Genomic DNA, 27,741 nt, shown 5'->3' with positions numbered 1-27,741 from the left:
CATATGCTGTGTACAGAGTCCCACCTGAGGTGCAATGTTTCACTCATTATCAGATATCACCTACCATACCTCACCTAATCCAACGAAAAGGGGACATGGTTAATCCCCTCCCCACCCCAAAAAAAAAAACATCACCAGCACAATGTGTATGTCTCCAACCACTTGGATAAGAGGTGGAACCATCCACACCAACCTAGTTAAAAGAAATTAGCATCAACAAGGTCTTACTTCCCAATACCAGCCCTTGCACAACTTGTAGTTAAAAAAGACAATACCTTCACAATGCCGATTATTTCTTATGCTTGGCCTTGGGTGCATCAAAACCTGATTACCATGAAGCTACTCAACCAATTCGATTCCTCGTAGGAAAATCTCACAACTGAATCAGTCAACCTCTGGCGGTTAACACCCACCTCCAAAGACAGCAGGTGTTGTTATTGTTACAAGTAACAAAATGTCACCACCAAGCCTTAGTGGCTCGCATAATGCACCTCATACCTGGGGCAAGCGACGTGGCTTAGTTACGCGATCACGATAAGGGACACAACAGATCATGACGTCAATATATATATCAAAACAATGGAAGATACATTCCATCAGGACATGGGTAATAACAATAGGGGAGTGCGGCCAAAACTTCTTACACAGACATCCGATTGACACCTACATCATGAATAAAACAAAGCTCTTTTGTCACAATAACATCTTATGTTTCTTTGCGGGTAAGGAGAATCTTGTATTGATTGCTTTAGAACAAGAAAAGGCGAAAGCTAGGCGCACTAAAACTATTACTGTCAAAGAAATGACTTCTGTTTGAGAGGAAACGCGAACAAGTGAGCGTCCAACGATTAATTCCGACTTGTATACATGTGTTTCACAGCTGAGACGGGCGGGGCTCTCAGATGAGCGGAACCCTAAGCAAAGACCCTGAGACGGGTAGGGGCTCTCAGATGAGCGGAACCCTAAACAAAGACTGAGATGGGCAGGGGCTCTCAGATGAGCAGAACCCTAGGCAAAGACCTTGAGATGTGCGGGGGTTCTTAGATGAGCGGAACCCTAAGCAAAGATCCTGAGATGAGCGGGGCTCTCAGATGAGCGGAACCCTAAGCAAAGATCCTGAGATGGGCAGGGGCTCTCAGATGAGCAGAACCCTAAGAAAAGACCCTGAGATGGGCGGAAGCTTTCAGATGAGCGGAATCCTAAGCAAAGAACCAGAAATGGGCTGGGATCTTATGATGAGCATACCCCGAAAAGAGAAAGGACCTATGATGGATAATAACTCTCAGATGAGCAGACTCCTATGATGGATATAGCCAAAATTCCTTGATAGAGACGACGTCGTCCTTGGCAGCACTTTCCTCTTTCAAAAAAAAGGGGTGGATAACTTGAGTTTTCCTAAACATACATGAGTGAACAACCAGACGAGGTGAAAAGACCATACATCTCAGAGTGAGTACATAACCCAGAATGAGGGGACTATATACTCGAGCATACCAATAACAAGCTGCACTGTAACGCGATTCTAAAAGAAAGAAAGAAAAAAAAAAGTGTCCTTGTACGCATATACAATACACCAAGAACTGGATGTTGTTTGCTCTAGAATGAAAGAGAGCGAAAACAATGAAACTACACCAGGGTTAGGTGTTGCTTGCTTTAGAACAAAAGCAAGAGAAAACAACGAAAGTACACCAAGACGACGGTGTGTTGCTTCCTTTAGAATGAAACAAAAGCGATAGTGATAAGAATACACCGAGACTAGGTAGTGCATGAGTTCAAATGACAGAAAAATGGAAAGCAGTGAGAATACGTCAAGACTAGGTGTTACTTGATTTAGAATGAAAGAATGAAATAAGAATACACTTGAACATATTAATAGTAGTCGCACCGTAGCGAAAATTCAAAAAAAAAAGGGGATGGAAAACTGTGTTTTCTCAAACATAGACTCCAACATGAATGAACACTAGAGAGGGTGAAGAGACCATACACTCCGTTTGAGTAAAATTAAAAGGAGCGACCATATACCCAAAAAGATTTCTAATTCATATATGTCCATAACAAGGATGACACCAATAATAGTCGCACCCTAACGAGAATACAACAAAAAAAAGAAGAAAAAAAAATCCTCTTACCAAACGAAGTGACAGAAATGAGATTACACCAAGAGAAGGTTTGCTTTGGAACGAAAGAAAGTGAAAGCAATGAGGGTAACCAAGGCTTAGTGTCGCTTGCTCAAAAAAAAAAAAAAAAAGGTAATAAGAACACCTCAGAATGAGATGAGCTTAAGACATAATCACATATACCCAAGGCGCCTGAGCGCATAGTCTATAACAGAGACGAATAAATCATACTTAAGTAGCAAAACTCAATAATTAACGATTAATGGTTGGAGCGACTAGAACGACCTGAAAAAAGCAGATTCCAAGTCTATAAGAAAGCGAAAAGGTAAAATGAATTCATCAAAGAAGACATAAAATGAATCTTCCCCAGAGCACCTAGTGAAGTGTCAATGTACATGAGACTGGAAGAGACTATGCAAGGATAAAACTAGAAGTGACATGGTTAACTCAGCATACTTACTAACACAATGACTATAGATGCACCATGATACATAGCCTTCCTATGGAAATATGAGAAGTTGAGGAAACGATGTCATAATAGTAGAAAAGTAACAGACAATGTCACCACTATGCAGCTAAAATGACAAGTACGAAACGGTAAGACAAAACTGGGTGTTGCTTGCTTCACAACGAAAGAAAACGAAAAAACAATAAGAGCACCTCAGAAGGAGATGAGCTTTAGACATGCACTCCAATATGAGTGAACACATTGATGATTTATATCCCACCAAGATTGGGTGACGTTATCATACACGCCAGACCACGTAAGCACCCCATGCATTGCTGAACTTTCCTCGGTCAAATTTAAGCAATACACGCTTGGGAATTTCAACTATGCATTGAGTAGAAACATCGAATAAATAAAGCAAGGACTCACTCTAGCACGAGTGACCAGCCCAAGATGGAAAGTGAAGTACCATACGCTCTAGAATGATTAAACACCACATAATGGGTGGAGCGACCATACACTCCAACATGAGTGGATATCCTACAACGGGAATGTGGCGACCATACACGACAGCATGAGCAAACACCTATAGGGGGAAGACATTAAGTCTTACTCATATATAATTTTATAATGATAAAAAGAAAAATACCACACCATACTCCACGAGTAAAAAAGAAAGAAAAAAATCTCCAGCATATGTTTACTAAGCAACCGGATACTTGGGGACTCAATCCGAGAACAAGACGCAGACACAAGAAGAATTTTGAGGAATGTGACTGTTGGATAGCCTAACACCTATCCAAACAGTCAGGGGACTTAATATAGATACCCCAAAATTAGGAGAAGAGCATACTGGTAAATTATAACCCATAATAACAAGAAGAAATGAAGAATTAGAATTTTGAGTTTACGACCGCTGCTCAGCCGGAACGTCTAACCAGTCAGTCAGGGGACTTAAATTTGAGAGAAGGACAAAATAAAAAAGTTTACCCAAGATAATATGATCAAGACGATGGATCAAAATAGTCGAGCATGCACAAAAAGCAATCGGAGAGTGCACCATCTTGGAGAGTGCGCCAAAAGCAGCTAGGAGATGCGTTGAAGGATGGAGGGTGTGTCGATCAACGGAGAGTACGCCAAAAGCAATTGGAGAATGTGCCCAAAGACAGAGGGTGCGCCTGGAATTGCAGGAACATGCACCGTGATTGAAGGACATGCTCAAAAGGAGAACAAGGGAAAGAAGCTGGTGAGTGCGCCAAAAGCAATTGGAGAATGCGCCCAAAGATGGAGGGTGTACTTAGAATGAGAGGCGCAGGTGCCATGATCGAAGGATGCGCCTGAAGGTGGAGTATGGACCAAAAATGAAGCATACCGGAAACACTACAACCAATGGGGACTTAAAAAAATAAATGTTTTATTAAGGGACTGATGATATGACTGCTGGATAGCCTGACGCCTAACCAAATAGTCAGGGGACTTGATGTAGATACCCCAAATTGGAGAATAAGAAGAACATGCTAGAAGAGAAGACAAGGACATGTGTGGAATAAAAATAGACCATGAAAAGGACCTAGAGAGTGAGCCCCAGAAAGAGTCATTGAGAGTGCGCCCATGGGAGAGTCACGGAGAGTGCGCCAGAAGAGAGAAGATGGAGAGTGCGCCTTGGGGAATTAGAGAGTGCGCCCATGGGAGAGTCACGGAGACTGCGCAGGAGATACAGAGAGTGCGCCTTGGGGACTTGGAGAGTGCGCCGATACATTGTGTATTGGCGGGAGTGTCAGCTCATGAGAAATTGGAAAGACAATGTATGATGAAAAATGAAGAAGAGAAAGATAAATCCTTTTCTTACGATAGTTAACGGTCACCGTTGAACCGAAGGTACACGTCAACAAAGGTGGGTCCCGGATAAGGCTGCCCAGAGTCCATCAAGCGGGTGCCTGAAACGAGAGGCTGCCAGCAAGGACACGTGTACGCAGATCGATGTACGAGAATATTTGGAATGTCAACGTCATACACCTGTACGATGTCGAGTAACCCATGAGAATTTGGGGAAGCTATAAATACCCCTCAAAAGAGAGATTTAGATTGATTATTTTTTCCATTGTGTGTAAGCTATAGCGGTGTACTACTTTCTGGATCAGGGCTATTCTCTATCCATTTTTGTATAATTTAGAGGTTGATCCTCTTAAACTTATACTATATTTACAATCAACATATTTTTATGAAAAAGTATTAATTATTTTCCGCGGGTTAAACATAGAGTGACCAAATAAATGAAAATTTGAAGCATAGTTGACCCAATATATTAGGGATTTAGAGTGCATTTTCTCCGAACTCAAAAAAAAAGTTTACCATTCGTATGTTTTTTGTTCCCATGCCATGACTACTTGGACTATTTTAATTAGTGGGAATGTTATAAATACCCTTCATTTTAATTGACTTTGCACAAATATCCCTGAGGGGTAAAAATTAAGTTTTTTTGGAGTCAACTTGAGAAAATTGCTTCCACTTTTTGGAAACAAGTTGTATAAAGTTGTGTCCACTTCTGGAAACAACTTGTGCTAGTTGTGTCCACTTCTGGAAGCAACTTGTACTAGTTGCTTCCATTTTTTAGAAGGTAAGGGGATTATTAAAAATTGAATAAAGATATATTTCAAAAGATAGATTTTGAGGGGTATTTAAATAATGTTCCCATTAGGGATACATAGTCATTTCCACCATTTGAGTAAGTCTCATCCCATATGGGTGACACCTCATCGTCAATAATAAGTCTATATATGTAAAGTAGTTACACATACGAAAATGCTATTCTCCTCCCAATACTCCTCTCTGTTCTGCTCCCTATCTGATGTGGCGAGCTAAGTGGGCAAAAAATTACAACTCTCTCTCTCTTCACGTGTGATGTTTGAACTTTCTCTTTCACTACCCTTCCTCCCTTGTTTCTTCTACTCTTCTTTTCTTCTCTGTTTTATTTTTTCTTCTTAATCTCTGATTGTAGATGGGGAGGAGATTAATCTTTCAACTGATTGATAATTTTTTTTAGCAATTCATACCGGTCCTTGAAAACCAAAGAATCAATTATCAATCAAAAATGAAAAACTCTTTATTACTTCTGAGAATCTCACTAGTTACTTCCATTACCACCATTATCGGTTTACATCACCTCCACCACAGCATGAAAATCAGATTATTAATCAAATTGCATATGGCCCATTCTTGATCTTGAATGTTCATTAACATGATTTTTATCGAACTTGCTGTAATTGTTACATTCTTTAGATCAATTCCAAAGCCCTTATCGATATTCTCTAATCATGCCAGTAAAATAAATATAGAAAAATAGATTTTCTAATGGATATTCTCTACAGTAAGAACTTGATGTAGTTCTTATAGATATACTTGTTCTTTTTTGTTGAAATTAAGTAGAAATTTGAATGCTCTTTTTTATCTGTAGCACATGATTTTGATCTACAAAAAAATCATGATTCCTACGACTTTAGATTTTTGCCCTTCCTATTTAGAAAATATTTTAAGTTTCTACCATGAGAGAAAGCAGAAGATAACTAGGAGAAAGAACTTGGAAGTGATGGATTTTTTTTTCTAGAATATGACGTGTATTTTTGATTTTATTTATTAGGTGCCACGTAGTAAAACACCTCATCGGGGAGGAGAGTGGGGAGGTGAAGGGGGAGGTGTATAGCAATGCCGTTACACATAGTTAGAAATGTTTTAACGTGTTTCCTTGTTGACGATGGATTTTTCTTAAAGGCGGAAATTGCAACAAAAAAAAAAAAGTGTTTTTAATTCGATATCAAAAATATGAAATTACATAGCTATTTTTGGTCTTGTATCAGATTTATTAAAATTTAGGTATATTGTTATTCTGCAAGGAAATTAAAAATATATTGATAATAATAGAGACTGAAGCATATGCCTTATGTATATATAGTTGTATTTGTGCTTCATTCCGCTGAACTCATAAAATGAACTCTATTACTGGGGCTTGAATATGATTGGTTTTTGAGGGCTTAATATGATAGTTATAACCAAGATGTGGATACGGGGGACCTAACTATGTAACAGTTCAAAACTACCCTCAATAAATTTAACTTATTACCCTTTAATTCTTCCATTAACTAATTAATCTAATAAAAAAAAACTAAAAATCGTTAAACCACCCCGTCGGTTTATTTTCTTCTTCTTCTTCTTCTTTTCTTCTTCTCCTCTCTTTTATTTTCTTCTTATTCTCTTCTTCGTTTGAGACGATTAATCGTCGATTCAAAAAAAATTCACCGTCGATTAAATTGATTGTATAAAACAATGGTGAAGACAAAGGAAAAGACACGCTCGTCGAAACAACCTCCTTATGAACCAGATAAATCAAGTTCTGAAATTGAAGATGAAACTGAAATTCAAGAAGAAGTGAGTGAAGGACATGAACCAGCCGCCGAGACTTCTGATATGACTGCAATAAGGTATGAATCGAAAAACCCACTCTTTATTTAAGCGTTTGAATGATTATTCAGTTGGTTTCGGAAAATTTAGGTCTGAAAAACAATTTCTGAAACTGCTTAATACCGGTTACGGTTGGGATCACTAAGAACTCCCAGCCGTAACATAGGAAATGGGGACGGGAATTGAGAAATCCTAACTGCAACAGTTCGTTTATGGGTAGGTTATTCCTAGCCGTATCTTTTTTTGTGTTCGAAATTTAATTCGACGGTAATGTTTACGTCTAGGATATTCATATCTGTAATTTTTTTCCTATCCATAAATTGTTATTTCATATCCGTTTAATGTGTAACGGCTTTGTAGAAGCAGAAGTTAAAGTTCTAAAAGCTGTGGTAAAATCTAATGAAAATCCATTTGATGAAGAAGTTCTTAATAATTTGGTTGCCGCTCAAAATGATTTAAATTCAAGGGAAGTGCAACTCAGTATATTTCTAAAGTAGAAGGAAAGAATCAGATGGATTAAAGAAGGTGTTGCTAATACTGGTTTCCTTCATGCAAAGCTTAAAATTAGACAAGCAAGAAATACTATAAGTGAACTGGAAGACAGTAATGGAGATATTATCTCATACCAAGGAAGAATTGTTGATAAACTGGTAAACCATTTTGAAAATGAGTTTAAATTTCATGAAGTTGAAGTTTCTGAGTCTTTGTTGAATGTTATTCCTGAAATTATTACAAGAGAGGATCAGGAAATGTTAGAGAAGATTCCTGATGAAGAAGAAATTAAATCAACTATCTTTTGTATGGATCCAAACAGTGGTTCAGGGCCTGATGGAGTCTCAGGTTGGTTTTACAGAGCTTGTTGGCATATTACAAACAAAGAAGTTGTACAAGCTATTTAATTCTATTGGAGAAGAAAATTTATTCCTAAAGGTTTGTATTCAAATTTCTTGGTCCTACTATTAAAGATTGAAGCTGCAAGGAATCTTAACTAATTCAGACCAATTGGTCTTAGCAATGTCAGTTTTAAGATATTCACTAAAATAATTGCTACTAGAATAAGAAAACTGGTGCACATGTTAATCTCAAGCTTATGACTCTATAAGTTGGAATTTCTTATTCCAAGTTCTAAAAAGAATTGGTTTCTTAGAAAATTGGTGTGAGTGGTTACATATTTTATTTCAATCACCCGAAGTATCAGTCATGGTGAATGGAGGTCCTTGTGGTTTCTTTTCTGTTGGGAGAAGTTTAAGGCAGAGAGATCCCCTATCTCCAATCTTATTTGTGTTAATCGAAGAAGATTTAAGCAGAAGGCTCACTCAATCTGTCAATGAAAGTCAAATCAAACCAACGGTAGTAAGGAAAGGCATACATCCAACATACCTATTTTTTTGCAGATGATGTGTTCATTTTTTGTAATGGAAAAAAAAAGAGTCTTATGACTCTTCTAAAGCTGTTAGAAGATTATCAAAGAAGCTCGGGTCAGATTATTAACAGAAATAGAAGCAAGTTATTCATTGATGGCACTTATGATCAGAGAAAGGTTTTAATCAAAAATATACTGCAAATGGAGCTCCGTGAATTCCCTGATAAATACCTGGGAGTGATTCTTACAGTTGGTAGAGTTAAAATTAATATTGTATGGCCAATGGTGGAAATGATGCAGCAAAAGTTAGCTACATGGAAGGGGAGACTGTTATCCTTTCAAAAAAGACTAGTTTTAGTTAAATCTGTACTATACAACATTCCAATATATAATATGGCAGTATACAAATGGCCTGTTTTAGTTATCAAAATATGTGAAAAGATTATAAGGAATTTCATTTGGACAGGTTACAGTGAAACAAGGAAGTATAATACTTTTTTTTTAGAAACGTTTGTACCCCTTATAGTGAAGGGGATTTAGGGATTCAAAGATTATAGACTATAAAAAGAGTTTTTCCTCATGAAGATGATGCGGAAGATAATGAATTCAGAAGATGACTGGGATTTTTTTTTCAAAGCTAAGTATCAAAATAAAAATGGTTAATGGAATACAAATTGGCAGTTATCTTCTGTGTGGCCGGTTCTAAAATGGGCTTGGAAATCACTTAAAGAAGATATAAGGTGGAACATTGATTGAAAAAGTTGGTTTTACATCATATGTAACTAACAATATTTTGTTAAAAGTTTCAGACTTGGTTGATGGTATGTAGTATTTACCTGCTGAAATTCAACACATACTTCAATCTACCATAATGCCAACAGTTGCAGGAGGAAGAGATGAATTAATATGGATTGGAGATTTAAAGGGTTCTTTCTCAGTTCAGGAAGATATTAATAAACTCAGATTCATGGAGAATACTCTGCATTGGCCCAGGTACATCTGGAATTCCTTTATTCATCCAAGTGTAGCTAGTAATGTATGGAAACTTATTCAAGGTGTATATCTGGATGATGCCATCATGATAAGTAAAGAATATGAAATTGTATCTAGATGTTGCATTTGTGAGGAATCCCAGGATAGTATGAATCATCTTTTATGGGAACGTAGTTTCAGTACAGCTATTTGGAGATGGATATGCTCTTTCTTTCACTTTACTCAGCCTAATTCTTTTGATGATGTCTGGACGTGTGCTAAAAATAAGAGTCCTCTCATTAAGCAAGTCTGGATTACTGCAGCCTGCATTATACTAAAAGAATTATGGTTCTAGAAAAATAAAAAGTTTTTTTTGAAGAAATCAAACCTAACATACAGAGTTTAAGAACAAAATTATGAAATTAATAAATGAAGGGGAGTTGAGGATGACAGGAAATAAATAGAATCAAAATCATGATCTTGAAACCATTGCAGCATTTAACTTAGGTATCAGGAATTCCAGAGTCCAAGAAATCAAAAGATGTCATTAGTTTCCTCCAAATCTTGGATTTACAATGTTCTGCTATGATGGCTCTTCCTTAGGAAATCCTATAGCTGCAGGTTTTGGAGTGGTCATCAGAGATCACTATTGTCAGGTATTTGGTACTCTCACTAGAGGAATTGGTACTGTTTCTAATTATATGGCTGAGATATATGCAGTTATGTGTGTTATGGAGCTGGCACTAGAATGGGAGAACCAGAACATTATAATAGTCTCTAACTCAAAAACAATAGTAAATGAATTTGCTCAGGGACATGTACCTTGGTTTATCAGACGGAGATAGAGAAATGCAGTGTGTAAACTATCAAAAATTAGATATTGTCATTGTTACAGGGAAGTTAATTTTTCAGCTGATAGTGTGGCAAAGAAAGGAGCAGCATTAGCACTAGGTGAAAGACAAATCTACATAGGAAGACCTCCATATATAATTATAATTGAAATTTCCAATGTGGATTATTACTGGTTTTGCTAAATTTTTGTAGTGGGCTTCCAATTGGTAGATCTTTTTGGTTTAGTTGATGTAATTGTTTAAAAGTTTTATGTTTATAATTTTCTGATGTAAAATTTTAATTGTTTTTGATAAAATTCATGTAATTCAAAAGAAAAAAAATTGTAGTTGTCACGGCTAGGTTATTCCTAGCTGTATCTTATACTGTGTTGAAAATTAATCAAGCGGCAGCGTTTACGACTTGGATTTTTTTATCCGTAATTTGAGTAACCAAGCTGCAAATATTATTTCCTAACCGTTATTAGTGTTACGTCTTAGTCGATTACTAAAGGTCTCATCCGTAAGTTGAGTTTTGTCTGGGACTTTCCACTTTTCCTAGCCATTTTTTATTTGTCACAGCTTGGTTGAATCTAGATTTCCCAACCGTATTTACTTGTTGGCTTTTGTTTTTTTGGTCTTGTGTGTATTGATATGCAATCAAATCTGAACAGAGGAAATGAAAGGAGGAAGAAAATATCACAAGAAGTAATACCTTGTAATGTCCCAACTCCGCAACCTCATCACACAAAACCATTGGGTGAAAATGCAAGGAATGCACGTGGAGTTGTCATGGGTGAAGGAAGTGAAAGTGGAGGAATGGAAGGTGGAGTTGCCACCGATAGAGGAAATGAAGGTGGAATTGCCACTGGTGGAGGAAATGAAGGTGGAGGAAGTGCAAATGTGGTTGTTGAACAACCAAATTTAGAAATTGAAGATGAAAAGTTGGCCGAAACAAGTGTTGTTGCTGCTATTGATAAGGGTAAAGGCGTGATGGATGAGGAGAAGAAATACAAAAACAAGTATCCACCAAAAGACTCGACAAATCATTAATGTTATGCAGCTTTTACCTGCCAAGAAGAATGAGAGACCTTGGGGTGAGCCAAAAGATTAATCCATCTTGTTTGGTTACCAGTCATCGTGGGCTGCTAGGGTTTGTGGCGCAAAGGTAATAAATCAAATTTAATGTATGTTATTTAATTTTATTATGGATTGTTAACTGTAGCAACCAATTTTTTTTATTGTTTGTAGTTTCCGATTAAGAGGTTCCTAAACTAAAGGACCAACAAGGAAAGTTTTGGCCATTGGATAGAGAGCATCCAGATGTGGTAGTTGAAAAAACGGGGGTCTAACAACCACACCCAATATTTCGTTCGACAATCTGTATGGACCAATTCCAAGGGAATCAACTAGACAGTCAGACTCAATCAAAGAAAGATATCCAAAAGTTATATCTCTTTCTCAAATCAATCAGCAAATCAACAGGAATGAATCTGTGAACTGATTGGTATGAAAATAACTTGCACGGTACCAAAGACCAATGTTCAAGTGTCGATCAATTTATATCAACAACCAAAGGTTGGATTTACCAATTGATTAAACTACGCACAACCTATGATATTTCAATTATATAAACAAATATAATGCGGAAAGGAAATAACACAGACACCAGAAGTTTTGTTAACGAGGAAACCGTAAATGCAGAAAAACACCGGAACCTAGTCCATTTTTGAACACCACATTGTATTAAGCCGATACAGACACTATCCAACTACAAGTTAACTTCGGACTGGTATGTAGTTGAGCCCTAACCAAGTCTCACACCAATTAAGGTACAATCCTTACGCCTCTGAATCCCAGCAAGACTCTATGCACTTGCTTTCCTTAGATGATCTCACCCACAACTAAGAGTTGCTACGAACCAAAGTCGATGACTTTATAAACAAATCTGTCTCACACAGAAAAGTTTATTCTGATAGATAAATCTGTCTCCCACATAAATACCTACGAAGTTTTTGTTCCATCTTTTGATAAATCAAGGTGAACAGGAACCAGTTGATAATCCGGTCTTATATTCCCAAAGAACATCCTAGAAATATCAATCACCTCACAATAACTTAACTATATGGTAGTAGAAGAAGTTATTGTGGAATCAAAAGAATGAGACGAAGAGCTTTGTGATTACTTTTTATATCTTACCTATCAGAGATAAATCTCGAGAAAATATTTTAGAAGATAGTACTCAATAAGATTGAACAAGTAAGATCAGAACACGCAACTACAGAGAAAATAGTTGGGTCTGGCTTCACGAATCCCAAATTAAGTCTTTAAGTCGTTAACCTATAATGGTTTTGGATAAACCTAGGTTAAAGGAGAATCGACTCCAGTTGCAACTAGGACACATGAAGTATCGGGATTAGGTTTTCCAGTTGCTATATTTCTCCCTTATACAGTCTTCAAATCAGGGTTTGATAGCTTAGAAACAAAGCAATCTATATTCACCGTTAGATGAAAACATGATTTAAGATTCAAGCTAAGTTTGCTTAAAACCAAAGCAATATCTCTCCACCGTTATTTGGTCTTAGCTTGTTACACACAAATGAAATATATCTTCATTTAGATATGGGTAACCATACTTAAACGTGTATATTGAGTTGGCTCAATAAAAGTTAACCGAAGTTAGCCATATGAACAGTTTTGTATTAACCATGTTCATCTAACACTTCTAGATCAAATATAATTATCAATCAAACATGAAAGGTAATCAAATGAATCTAATTTTGTTACTCATAGAGTTGTTCAATTGTTTATATCTCATAGAAGTATACAAGACACAATTGAAACAAAATCGGATTTGATTCATGATTGTACAAAGTAATTATACAAGAATCAATCATGAACATTAAGCCACTGTTTGCAAACATTGCATTCCATAATTTATAAATGTATTTGTTCATGAGTACGAAAAACATACTTAACCGATTTTAGAACTTTAACCATTAAATTTGCAAAAGGGTACGCAAACTTTAGTTTTAGACTTTGGTCTTGTCCAGCAATTTGCAAACGGGTACGCATACTGTTGTCCTGGACCGTAACTCAGATAGAACCGTTCGCATACTGGTATGAAAACATCCTTAGAAGACGACAATAGTTGTCTCACACAAACTGTTAGCTTATAAGTAATTTTCAAGTGATCGAATGATCAATACGAAACATTCCGAGTTGACATCAAATGATTGTCTCACACAAATCATGTAAGATGTTTCAAGGTAATTTTCACATGATCATCTTTTGACTTATTATTTAGTTTCCAACAAATAAATTGTTTCTAACTAAACTCGTCAAGAATAATGATGAATGTAGCTAAAGAAAAAAGCTTCCAACACATATTTCGAGAGATAGATAAGCGAGATAAACTCGGCTCGAAATATAAAATGTGTATAATATAAAAGTCTATATATCTATACGACTTAGTCTCATTAGGAGATATAATAGAATATACTTCTGAGTGATAGATAAGTTTTAGTCTCCACATACCTTTTGTTGATGAAGTTCCTCCAAGATCTCCTCAGTGGATCTTCGTCTTCAATCGATAAACGTCGTGAAGTCTAAATCTCAACTGCACATTTTATCCTAATCCGAGACATAGCTATAAGTAGACTAGAAATCAAGACTTATAGTTTTGATCACCTAAACTTGACAAACAAGCTTGAGATAACAATGCTTGAGAGTTCGACCGAGCAGTGCTCTAACATTAGCCTTGGTAAAAGCTTCGGAGTTATGGTCTGGAATCGAGGCTTTGCAGAACAGGTATGATGTTGTTACTGTTTGTGGGTTTAGAGAAAGATTTTGTCCCGAAACCACGACTTTTCTACTCCCGTTCGCCGAGATGACTATCACTATGGATGATGCAAAGCAAATTACCAGTCTGTATTTGGAAGGAAAAGTTGTGTTCGAGGGTTTCAACTTTATTCCTTTTGAAAAGATTTATGTCATGGCAATAGACTGTCTTGGGTGGGGAAAACTTGTAATGGAAGAAGAGTTTGAGATAGGTGTCAGAGAATTGCCTAGAGCTAAAAGGACAGTAAGTGTACCGTTTGAATATCAGGAATCAGTTAAGATTGCAAGGAAGATTAACATGGTTCATCTGAGGGAGAAGATTGAGGATTTGGGGCCTAAGACTGCTAGTGGAGTGGTGGTGATGGACGCATCAAGAGCTGAAATACAACTATATCTTACTTGTTGCACTCTCTAGACACCGTCTTTTTCCCTGATTTCATAGGAAATAAGGTAAATGCTTGTCATTTGTAGTGGTTGAAGACTCTTAGTATCGATCCGGAAACAAGCGAGGTACCTAGGTACTCGTGGGGCACCGCCCTCCTTTCTAGTATGAAGGAAAATATTTGCAAATCTTCTAGGTGGAACGAAACACAAACTGTGGGATGTGTTTCTCTTATCCAGGTATCTTTTTGTTTCAATATAAAAATATTTTTTATTTAACTTTTATATTGCTTTATGTGTGATATCTTATTTATAATTCTTTTTTGTCCCCGTAGTCATAGGTTTACGACCATTTTAAATGCTTGAGGCCTTTTCGGGATAAGAATTGGGCTCTAGAAAAACCTACAGGAGGAAAATACCCTTTTCGAGGGACCCAACACAAGGCTAAAAAGACGGAAATGGTCACATGAGGAAAACGTTGGATGCTTTGACAATCGATGATGCGGTTAATGATCCATATTTGAGACTTGATGAAGATGGAGAAGATGAAGTTGGTGATAGAGTATTTTCTGATGTGGTGGGACCTTTGTTTCATCCAACTGGGTTCGTTATAAGATCCTCGTAGAACGCTCCATCAAATTGGTATTTTCCAAAAAAGAGTACATGAAACCTCTCGTTTTTAACTGAGCATAAGCAACTCCCAATTTGAGGACAAAGATTTCAAGTTGACCTATGAACCAGCACCGTTAATCGATCATTGGAATACTCTCTCCGAAGTAGTAAACCAAATGAGTAGAAGAGGGCTTGAAGCTTCTCATGGCACTTCCGATGCGGATGAGAATTACATGGAATTGTATCAAGAGCGGTCTCATCCTTATGTGGAAAATCTGAGTCCGGAAGCGAAGAAATACTTCAAGAAGTGAGAGAGTTAGAAATCAACGACATCAAGGAATAATGAAAGTGATTGGATGGAGATGGTGGTACTATACTACTGATTGTGTTTGTATATGTTTATTTTCTTTAATTATCTACTAATAATTACAGTTTGTGTATTTGATATGAAAAAATAGGTTAAACGAGTTAATTGGGTGGTCGAGTACCTGACCCGTAGCATTAATTTGGGTGGGAATATAATGGTCCATGAAAAAATATTACTCCAGAATCGAGTTAAAGGCATAATAAACCCTGAAAAATGAGGTATATATGCTTAGGAAGAGGACAGACCAAGGAGAAATAAGAGGGAAAGGTCTCCTTCTTCTAACGAGGACTCGGATACTCCCTCCAATGAGCATGTTCAATCAAAACAAGGAAAATGTGGTCGAGGTACAATTGATAAAAGTGGAAAAGGTCATAGTAGTCGAGATGGACGTGGTGGAGGTAAAAAAGCACTTCCAGTTCAAGGTGGTCATGGAAGAGGTATAAAAACTAAAGTAATAGAAGAGGTTGTGGAAGAGGGAAAGAGGACGGGGCTTCGGATGAGGCATCGCGATCGGGTTCGGAGTCTGGATCGGTCGAGGAATCCATTGAATGATTAATTCTCTTTGTAGTTGATTTAGTATCTTGCTTCATGGATTTTTTTTTATCACCTAAGACTTTGTCTATACAGTATTTTCGTTGTTTGGTTATGAAATTGGACGAATGAAGTTTTACATATTTGAATGTATGAATGAATGTTACTATTTCCTTTTTTCTAAATCTAAGTACAATGATGAAAAAATCAACAGAATGGAAATTGTTAAGCACTCACGGCTAGGTCGTTTCTTCACAATACATTATCGTAAATGCATATAACTGTTATGTAAAAACAGACCTCCTACCCTTGGTTGGGTTTCCCAATCGTAATAACAATTAACGGTTAAGAATCCTAGCCATAAAGTCAGAAACGGTTAGGTAATATAACCGTGTTCTTGTTACGGTTAGAATATACCTTGAAAAAGTGGGGGTCTAACAACCTCACCCAATAATTCTCCTAGCAATATGTATGGACAAACTTCAATATACTTTCAAGAGAATCAACTAGACAGTCAGACTCAATCTTAAGAAAAGTATATCAAGGAGTTATATCTCAATTTCTCAAATCAATTCTTACTCAAGCAAATAGCAATCTGCGAGTCTTATTGAATACAAGAGAAATTAAATTGAACGATACCAAAGACCAATGTTCAAGTATCAATCAATTTCAATCAACAACCAAAGGTTGGATTTACCAATTGATCGATTCAACGTACAACCTGTATATTTAAATTATATAAAAAAATATAATGAGGAAAAGAAATAACGCAGACACCAGAAGTTTTGTTAACGAGGAAACTGCAAATGCAGAAAAACCCCAGGACCTAGTCCAGATTGAACACACATTGTATTAAGCCGCTACAGACACTGGCCTACTACAAACTAACTTCGGTCTGGACTGTAGTTGAACCCCAATCAATCTCACACTGATCCAAGGTACAGTTGCGCTCCTTACGTCTCTGATCCCAGCAGGATACTACGCACTTGATTCCCTTAGATGATCTCACCCACAACTAAGAGTTGCTACGACCCAAAGTCGAAGAATTTAATAAACAAATCTGTATCACACAAAAATTCTACAAGAATAGATAAATATGTCTCCCACAGAAATACCTACGAGTTTTCTTCCGTCTTTTGATATATCAAGGTGAACATGAACCAATAGATAATCCGGACTTATATTCCGAAAGAACAACCTAGAATTATCAATCACCTCACAATAATCTTAATCGAATAGCGAAACAAGATATTGCGGAATCACAAATGATGAGACGAAGATGTTTGCGACTACTTTTCTATCTTGCCTATCGAAAAAATTAATCTCGATCCAATTTTACAATTGTACTCAATACGATAGAAACAACAAGATCAGATTAAGCAACTACAGAGAAAATAGTTGGGTCTGGCTTCACAATCCCAATGAAGTCTTTAATTCGTTAACCTACAGGGTCTCGATAGAAACCTAAGGTCAAAGGAGAATCAACTCTATTTTATACAACTGCTAGAGCATAGCTCGGTTGAACCCACCAAGCATTGGTATGTCAAGTTTAGTTGTCATATTTTAGTGAATCAAAACTCATTTAAAGAGTCGCTTGATTATATACTAGAGTCAACTTCGTATAGGTTAGCTTGAAAGTATTAAGATATGAGACATTACAAGTATTACAAGAAGACTTGAAGAATGCGAAGAAGGAAGGAGCTACAACGACGACATCATCCTTCCACTTGAGGTTAGTAATATTTGACTTGAACTGTTTCATTCCATATAGTATCTTTCAAGTCGTGCATATTGAAAACATAACTGCGAAGATGTGAATGATTATACTCTAGTTAGACATAGTATTAATGAATTACAATACGAAGTATAATGTCTATCTTTTGAACTTCTTATATAAGACATCGACATAATCGTATTAATGCTATTGTGATTATGTATGGGTATGGGTGAAGATTTCGTCCTAGGAAACAATGTTTTACATTTGTTTAAAGGAAGTACAATTCATAAACTTGTTTTGTGAATCGAAAGGGAAATCGCTAGGCTTATTGGTATTGTTATTCATTACAAATCTTTGGATTACCAATATGTTTGTTTAGTATAACCGCTCATAACTTTTGTATGTATCTTGGTAAAACTATTCACAATTCCTGACTTTTGTATTGGTATGACTTTTATTAGTGAAACCGATCTTAAGTAATCACCTGAGATGGTATGATCGATTTGTTGTAATTGGTATGACCAACTCTAGGAAAAGGGGAACTGATCCTAGTAAGAGGTGCAACCGATCACAAAAGGGGGGAATCGATCCTTTTAAGAGTTGCAACAAGTTTCTAGTTATTGGGAACCGATCCTATGAACATGTGCAACACGTTTTTAGACATTGGGAACCGATCCTATGGACATGTGCACCAAATACAAGTTAGATACCATATATATGTGGGAACCAATCCTAGTAACTAGTCAACCAAGTTTTGGTAACTAGCGTGACTAATTCTAGTACCCACATGTAGGTAGAACCGTGAAACCCATGTTTGGTGATTTGATAGGATAATCAATCACGTAGTTATTGGAAGTCAGATGAACCAATTCTAAACTTGTTTGGAAGTGTGGAAAATCGGTTCCAAGATTGTAAGTATGAAAAAGGAGTTACAAAGTAAAGATGTCGACAGGGCTGTCTTTGGCATAGGACCGAAGGGTCGACCGCCATAGGCCTAAAATCTAGAGGGGCCAAAAAAAATAAAATTCAACACATATAGGTGACATATCTATAACTGGTGTTTTAAGCTTAACCTGGTAGTAAACAGACGTGAAAGAAAAGTGAGCAACCCGTCTCTTCCACTGTATAAACACAAACTTGAGGCCAATTTGTTTCCTTTTTAACTCAATCACTAATTGTTCCCTCTTTGTTAACAATAGATTAAAAAATGATAAGAAAAACTAACAAAAGAGTAAAGGCCATATACTCTGCATACATTCTCTTAGATCAGATTGTCAACCGTCTATTGGTTTTGTCTTTCGTATATTGATATTGGTTCATTAGAATTCTGAATCATAACTTTGATTCTATTCATTTGTTTGATCAACTTTTTTGGTTTTGAAGTTTTTGTTCTTAAGAATTATGATCATTTTATTTATTTTGTGAGATTTCTTTTTTATTATTATTTTTTATTAATTTCAATATCTTGGTTTGTAGTCTTCACTGTGAATAAATGACTACATCACTTAGGCAGAAGTAGGCAATCCTGTGGAATTCAATGCGTACTTTATCTTCAAGTGTTTGCTAGACCGGGTGATAGTTGCATAACATAGACTCATGACTAGAAGAATTGGATATAATTGTTCTGATATTGTATGTTATGTATTTATGGGTGCTCAAGAGATAAAAATTTTAGCTCTATATCTATATTTTCTAACCTATGCTAAGTTTTTTTACTAAGGTTGTTCATGGATTCCTACTAAACTAGTGCTAATTTCAAGTTCCATAGTTTAAAAAAGCCCTTTTCTACAAGTTTTCCCTGGGCCTCTAAAATGCTAGAGACGGCACTGGATGTCGACATACTTTGAACACGTGTAGTAACGCTTATCTTTTACTATTCAAAGATATTCCTTAATAGCTAAATGAGAATCCCGGATCGAAAATAAATAGAGAATCTTTTAACTAAGGTTTTTAATTTTATATTTGGAAAATAAAAATTAGTAATGTGCATTTACTAGTTGGAGATTTTCTAAGAGATTTCGGTTAATATTTGGACAGTGCATTTCCAGAAATTATGGAAGCCGAATTTGGTAATATATTGCATATCTTGAAAATATTTTCGGTTTTGGAAATTCCTTGGTGTCCAAACTTCCTTGGTCTATAAATACTGAAGTTTGCATTTCGAGCAAACTAATCCTCAGAGCCAGCAAAACTACCTAGTTGTGTTGTTACTGGTGGAGCCGCCTATTCGGAGAGGAAAGTAACCTAATTAGGCGAAATCTCTTACGAACGCTCGGTTTAAAGACTTCTTTGGGATTGAGAAGCTCTATTAGTACCGTTGGTGGGAAACTAGATAATTGCAGTTTATCTTTTGTTTTCGATTGATTTGATTGAGTAACGGTTGTTGAACTTTGATTGCACCTAGTTTGTTTATGCTTGAGAATCTTCTCTTATGATATAAGATTCACTCGAACTAGATTGAAGTTTCGACGGGGATCTTTAAACTGTTTGTAGTTCTAAAGACGTCTTGTGATAATCCTTTGTTAACAGACTCCGTTCTGTATGTAATTGATCACGAGAGATTCAAGTTAATTGTGTGCAGGTGTTTATTGATGATCTAAGAATATTTGAAGACGAAGAAGATTTCTGATTTGGGTTCATAATCTTTGGTGTGCACAATACTTTTTTTGGGTAAAGAGGATCCAACTATAATCGGTTTATCTTTTTGATATATTTGATTGATTAGTTGAGTAGATCGGCATCAATACAATTCTTTGTGATTCAAAGCATTGATTTCAAAATCTTGACAATTACTTTGGTAATTGTTATTTGGTAGATCTAAGGACCTGACAAAGGAGTTTATTGGGATAAATGGAAGAGCCTTTTGTTAAACTCATATCACTTGGTTGAAAAGAGTTGTTACCGAACAGATTTGTTGTTCCTTTACTGTTTGGATACCGAAAAAAAGGAATTGTTCCAAGTGCGTGACTTATTGAAAGTTGGAGGCGCAGGGATACAGACGGAACTAGGTGAACTATAGGTTTAATTTCTTGGTCTCAACAATACGAAGTTGGTTTGATTTTGTATAGCGGCTTAATCCTGAGAGTATTCGATTATGGACAAGGTCCCGGGGTTTTTCTGCATTTGTGGTTTCCTCGTTAACAAAACCTTGATGTGTCATTTACTTTTATTTTCCGCAATTATATTTTTTTTTATTATAATTTAAAGTAAATTACACAAACGTTAATTCCTATTTACCTGATAGCAAACCTATTGTGTTTGGTTAAGTCTGAACCTTTTATCAAGTAAACATACTTCGTTGTTGTATTGTCTCGATCTCGTATCCATAGGCGATCACACGAAGTGTGAATCGATTAGTTGTATTGTCTCGACTCGGTCCATAGACAATCACTTTCGGAGAAAGGACTTATATGTGGAAAAGTTTTAGATTGAGGTATATTTGGGTACCCTCATCTTTTCAATTGGTATCAAAGCAGGAAAACACGAAAAGATCTAATAATCCGTGTTTGGTGCGATCCAACCTATAAGAAAATGAATCTTGCGAATGATTTAATTAACGTACCACCAAGATTTAATGGGATGAATTAACTATTTTGGAAAGCTGCTATGAGAACCTTTCTTCAATCCCGAGATTTTAATACTTGGCTATTAATCGAAGACGGATATGAAAGACCAAGGGTAGAATATCTAGAAGCAGAGTTTAAACGCTTAGCATTCTACACTTTTGAAGAAAGAGCTCTTGCAAAGAAGAACTATGATGGTCTAAATGCCATCATACACGCAGTAAGTGATGATATTCGTCATCATGTCCTGTCATGTGAAACTTCTAAGGAGGCATGGGATACTCTTGAAACCGTATTCGAAGGTAATAATACCGAAAAAGAAGTGCGACTTCTGTTCCTTTCATCTGAATGTGAATACCTAAAAATGGATGATAACGATACCTTTGAGGAGTTTAACATTAAACTTTCTGAGATTGTGAATGCTTCTTTCTTACTAGGAAAGTTTATACCTGAAAAGGAAATAGTATACAAAATTCTCAGATCGTTACCATCCAAATTCGAGTCTAAGAAACATGCCATAATAGAAGCAAATGATCTTTCTACGCTTTCTCGAAGCTCTCTTGTAGGAAAGTTAAAGATCTTTGATAGAGAAATTCTCCTGAAGAATCAAACTGAGAAACGTTGCCAAGAGGACAAGGTACCTATTGAAAAAAAGCTTGACTCAACTATTGGGCTTCTAGCGCAACGAATTAAGGACATCTTATCTAATGATAAACCTGATCCTGGTCCATTACCGTTTTGTCATAAAGAGGGTAATGAAGAAGTATAATGCTTCAAGTGTCGTAAATTCAGACATATGGCAAAACATTGTCCCAGCAGAAGAACTCAGAAGTGCAACAAGGCGTATATCTCCACTCTTGATGATATTCCGGAGGAAGAATCCAATGAAGAAATATCTAATTGTAATGCACTTCTTTCCAACTCTAACAATGATGAATCCTGTGAGTCTAATCAACTCCTAGAAAAAATTGAGTTGGGAATTAAGGAAAATAAAAGGTTAAGCCTGATACTTGAAAACCTTTTGAAATTCCTATCAGATAAAACATGTAAGGTAAAATCTGAACAAGAAGAATTGGGTGAAAAACCAAATGAAAAAGCGGGGGTACAACAACCACACCCAATATACTTTCAAGAGAATCAACTAGACTCAATATTAATAAAGTATATCAAAGAGTTATATCACTCTTTATCGATTCAATACTTACTCAAGCAAATAGAAATCTGCGAGTCTAATTGAATACAAGAGAAATCACTTGGACAGTACCAAAGACCAATGTTCAAGGATCAATCATTTTCAATCAACAACCAAAGGTCGGATTTCCAAATTGATTGATTCAAACGCTTAACCTGTGATATTTCAATTATAAAGATAAACAATATAATGCGGAAAAGAAATAACACAGACACCAAAAATTTTGTTAACGAGGAAACTGCAAATGCAAAAAATACCCGAGACCTAGTCCAGATTGAACACACACTGTATTAATCCGCTACAGACACTAGCCTACTACAAACTAACTTCGGTCTGGACTGTAGTTGATCCCCAATCAATCTCACACTAATCCAAGGTACAGTTATGCTCCTACGTCTCTGATCCCAGCAGGATACTACGCACTTGATTCCCTTAGATGATCTCACCCACAACTAAGAGTTGCTACGACCCAAAGTCGAAGACTTTAATAAACAAATCTGTATCACACAGAAAAGCTTAAGGTAATAGATAAATCTTTCTCCCACAGAAATACCTACGAGTTTTGTTCCGTCTTTTGATAAATCAAGGTGAACAGGAACCAATTGATAAACCACACTTATATTCCCGAAGAACAGCTCAATATTATCAATCACCTCACAATAATCTTAATCGACGCGGCGAAAGAATATATTGTGGAATCACAAACGATGAGACGAAGATGTTTGTGATTACTTTTATATCTTGCCTATCGGAGATATCAATCTCAAGCCAATCATTACGATTGTACTCAATACGATAGAAACAACAAGATCAGATCACACAACTACAAGAAAGTAGTATCGGTCTGGCTTCACAATCCCAATGAAATCTTCAAGTCGTTAACCTACGGGTTCTCGGTAGAAACCTAAGGTTACAGGAGAATCGACTCTAGATAATACAACTAGTATCATACAGGAGTGGGGGTATTAGGTTTCCCAGTTGCTAGAGTTCTCCTTTATATAGTCTTTCAAATCAGGGTTTGCAATCAATGTTAGCTTAGTAACAAAGCATTCAACACTAGTGGAAAATGGGGTTTTTTCAACCCACATCCGCGACCCTGGTAAACGGTCAATCGACCTTGGACTGGTCAAGACCGCCTAGGATATGGAAAAATAGGTTATGCGGTTAAAACATGTCATATTATATTTACCATTTTACCCTTCATTCTCAACCGATTCAATGACGGGTGAGCTTAGTTTTTTCAGTGGGACCCACTTTATATGAGGTGTACAGTTATCCTTATCATTGAACTAACCCAACTACTCATCTCACCATTCCTCTTCCTCCTCTTACTACGCCTATCTTCTCCATCTTCTTCTCTCCACCGCACCGAAACTGAAAAGAAAAAAAAACGCAGAAGAAATCTCTTAAATCATTGCTCTTAATCCGAACCCCTTTTTCCATCGTCTTCATCTCTCCACAAAATCACTGAGTTCTCCAATAAACCCTATTCTAAACTTGTAACCACAAACTTAAGCAAAGAGGAAGAAATCCATTCTTCTTGAACCATTTCCTTCTTGTAATCTTTGCGGTTAAGGTTATTACCAACCGATCTTCTTTTATTTTGTTGAGAGAGTTTATTTTTATACAACCATTGTTCAGATTCGAAATAAAATTAGGGTTTTGATTTGTTTTTTTTTTAAGGATTTAAATTGTGTTTGTAGAATTTTTAATTGATTTTTATTTTCGTATTGGAAATCTTTGGGTTGGGTTCTTCGTATTTCATTTTCTGATTTAGTATTTTTCTGATTTGTTTTTTTTAGGGATTTAAATTGTGTTTGTAGAATTTTTTATTGATTTTTCTTTTCATATTGGATATCTTTGGGTTGGGTTCTTCGTATTTCATTTTCATATTTAGTATTTTTCTGAATCAGTCCTGAGCCTCGTTGAGCTTATTTTTGAAAATATTGGAATTCTGCTAATTTCTTTGTATTTAATTTCTAATTTAGTTTTTCTCTCTGTATGTACTTACATCAGAGAAACACTAATTTGCTAATTTTCCTCAGTTTTGATGTTTGTAGATTATCAGTTAGTCAAGCTTTTGGGATTTCAAATAAGTTTTAGGAAATTTACTTTTGATGGTTAGTTCTTACTAGCATGGATGACTTCGCAGAACCCATTAATTTCATAAGGGTTTGATTTATAGAGTTATTGAGAAATCTGTTTTGAACAAGATGTTATTTGAATGGTGTTCTTGTCTTTATGATGGATCTATTAGACGGCCATATGAATGAATGACTCATATAATCCGTTGTAGGCATCTAGTTTGAGTCTTTGAAGGAAGTTATTATACACATCACTTATTTACTGTTAACTCAAACTTATCTTATCTATTTTCTTTGGAAATCCCTTTCTTTCTTCTTCTAATGTTGTTTTCTTTTTCGATTTTCAGAATTGGAGATGGAAGATCAGGACATCATATATCATCTATGTATATAATTTCTGGTAAGTCATACAACTCATTCTTAAAATTTTACTGAGTTCTATCTGAATTGTTAATGTTTTCATTTGTAGGTAAGAGACTTCAGTGTCATCCAAAAGGGATGAAGATATTGGATAATATGAATGCATACAACTAATTTTACTTATTGCTTTGATTTTTTTTTAAGGATCTGTTTATATGCTTGGAAGAAGCTTAACTGATTGTTGTGGGGAGCTTTAGCTTACCGATACAGTCGAAAAAAAAATTATAATCTTCTGTTGTACAACAACGTCAGTATTGATGTGGGGAGCTTTCTATATCAGGATTGTATTCACCACATATTTGATCTCAGTACAAATTTATGGATGGCAGTTTCTATGAGATTTCTTCATAGAGCCATCAGTGGTATATTTGATCAAGTTCAGGTATGTGTTTGTGTTTTCGTTTCTTCTTTTTATTGTATTTGTGTTGTCTATTATAGTTTTTTTTAATGCGTAATTTAATGTTATACAGGCTTATGCCACCGAAGTTTACCGAAAAGAATGTCAAACATGGGCACTATGTAAGTTTTTCCATAATTTCGTGTTATCTCGGCTTTTAACTGTTAAATTATATGGTTTTATAATTTCGATATTTTGATAACAGTCTCAGCGCCAAACAGGAGCTGCAAGGGGGATTTCATCAACTGCAATGTCTCTGTTCAAAGTATTTGGTCCAGCTGATGGTTGGTGCCATGTAAGTACTTAGTATAATGTTGTTCGTATTCCCAATTTGGTGCAAGAACTAGTTTATACTTGTTAGCCTTCTACTGAAGTTATTTTCTTGTGGCTCAAAGGTCTTGTAGCTGATGCAATTGATTACTACTTTCAAGACAAGCAGGTAGGTAATAATATTGCCTTAACATCTCAAATTTGTCCTTACGTCAACTCCGCAAACATTTATTTGTTCTTAGTTCATAATTGTGATTAGTTTCATCTCAAAACCTTACAGATATGTCCAGTTGGAATCCTGCACTGTGCTCAGGGCTATGTTATACTTGACATAGTAGGGGTTTGCAGCAAGGAAAGTGAGTGTTTAGCTTTAAAACTCCTTTAGCTATTAATTAATCCTTATTGCACTATGTTGAAGACTTTCTAATTGAAAGCAGTCATGCTTTGTAGAATACTTAAGTAATGTATCATGCCTTGCAAAATACTTTCGTGGGTATGTTTGGTAAATATTTATCACTTGTGTATGAAGATCATTGGACTTTGCTTGAGGTTGACTGAAACATGATGGAGATTTATTGTATTGAATGTGTTTTGGTTAGGTTTGCTAAATGCTTACAGAAAGGTTAGGCATTTGGACTATATTGCAGAAAGGTTAGGCATTTGGACCAAACGAAAAAAAATGGAATTTGAATTACGATGTATAAATTTGCTTCTTCTCTTTGTCTAACTGCAACATAACTATTGACTACTCCATGATAGTAGTGTTTCTCTGATTTTAATAAGTTACCTTTAGATTTGTGTTTGGATGCTTGTATTACTAGTAAAAAGTTGTTACTTTTGCGTGCTAGGTAACTTGATAGACACTTTCATATTAGCATGGTAGTACAACTTTGTGCAAATTTTCAGGAAAGATTTTGATGTAGATTTAGTTGCTCTTTTGATGGTCCACAATTTCTTTTTGTTACCGTTGATTGAATGACACTACTATTTAAAATTAATCTTCTATTATTTAGAATTCATGTTGTCATGGGTTCTGACAGATAATTTTTAATGGTTCTATAAATTTGATTTATGATGTTGTGTGTTTTTGGAGTTCGACGTTGATCTAGTTGTTGTGTATTCAGGCGTAATTATGAAGGTTGTGACAGATCATCAAGATTTGGTGGTCCAATAGGTCGAGCACCAAGAGAGTTTGGAGGAGATGAGGGTGGTGCTCCAGCAGAGTGTCAACCACAATTTAAGGTTTAAACCTAGTCCGTTGGTTATCAATGAACTACTTATGGATTTATTTTCTCTAAATACAAGATGAATTGTTCATGTATAATCTTGTTTATCCATGATATGTAATGCCTAATTTTGTGCATTTATTATGCAATAGCCTCTCAATGAATAATGAACAACCTACTGTGGGCACGCACAGATGCATCCCAAAGAGTGAAATAAAGTTCTCCATTTGAGGCAGTGGGTACCACAAATTCCTTATTTTGGTACTATTTTTACCATAAGCTATTTTCGAGTGCATGTATTACAGACAGATTCATCTGTAATTTCTTAAGATGAATATTTTCTACTACATAGTATGTCAAAAAGTTGCTGCTTATGACTGCAAAATTGTTGAAGGTGTGTTCAGCCATCAGCTCAAGCAGTTTGTAATAGATGGAAACAAGGTTGTACTCGATGTTCCTGAAACCATAGTTGATGATGCAGAATTTTAGGAGAATGAAGTTTATGCAATTGATATGGTTTCCAGCATAGGGGAAGGGAGTAAATCATTTTGCTGGTTAAATGCACTTGTCTTGCAAATTACTGTTAGGTAGGACTTCGAGTTATATTGGTATGAATTCATGATTTATATCATTTTTTGTGTAATTTGAACCTAATTAATCAATGAACAATAAATGGAAAATTATTTGAATTTATGAGTGCAAATTTGATTTGAGTTTGCTTTTCATTTGAGTTACATTTGATTCTCATTTGAATTGTAATTTGAGTTTCATTTGATTCTCATTTGAGTTTCATTTGTGTTTGATTTCAGATTTAGTCAGATTCAGTCAGGCAGACAGCCAATCTGAATCTATTTTTTTATTCAGATTTATATCTATGACTGATGGAAGTCAGTCATAATATATTGACCGTTAACACCGGTCGTTCATATAATATTTTCAACGACCCGCAGGGACACGTC

The 27,741-nt window shown here is 35.9% G+C and overlaps 1 long non-coding RNA gene across 4 annotated transcripts; it reads left to right on the top strand.

Annotated features, from left to right (window-relative positions):
• The first annotated feature begins 23,699 nt into the window (after nucleotides 1-23,699).
• Nucleotides 23,700-27,471, top strand: LOC113301968. 4 transcript variants are annotated; one of them, XR_003336581.1, is made up of 9 exons: nucleotides 23,700-23,961; nucleotides 24,817-24,869; nucleotides 25,034-25,271; nucleotides 25,360-25,408; nucleotides 25,492-25,581; nucleotides 25,682-25,725; nucleotides 25,837-25,912; nucleotides 26,681-26,798; nucleotides 26,935-27,471. It is a non-coding gene; the product is annotated as an uncharacterized LOC113301968 (long non-coding RNA). The 4 variants fall into 4 exon arrangements; XR_003336580.1 differs by adding an exon at nucleotides 24,446-24,505 and having other exon boundaries at nucleotides 26,681-27,471; XR_003336579.1 differs by having other exon boundaries at nucleotides 26,681-27,471.
• The last annotated feature ends 270 nt before the right edge of the window (nucleotides 27,472-27,741 follow it).

The sequence above is a fragment of the Papaver somniferum genome, chromosome 8 (assembly GCF_003573695.1).
Source record: "Papaver somniferum cultivar HN1 chromosome 8, ASM357369v1, whole genome shotgun sequence".
Lineage (NCBI taxonomy): Eukaryota > Viridiplantae > Streptophyta > Magnoliopsida > Ranunculales > Papaveraceae > Papaver > Papaver somniferum.
This window is presented reverse-complemented; position numbering and strand designations above follow the sequence as displayed.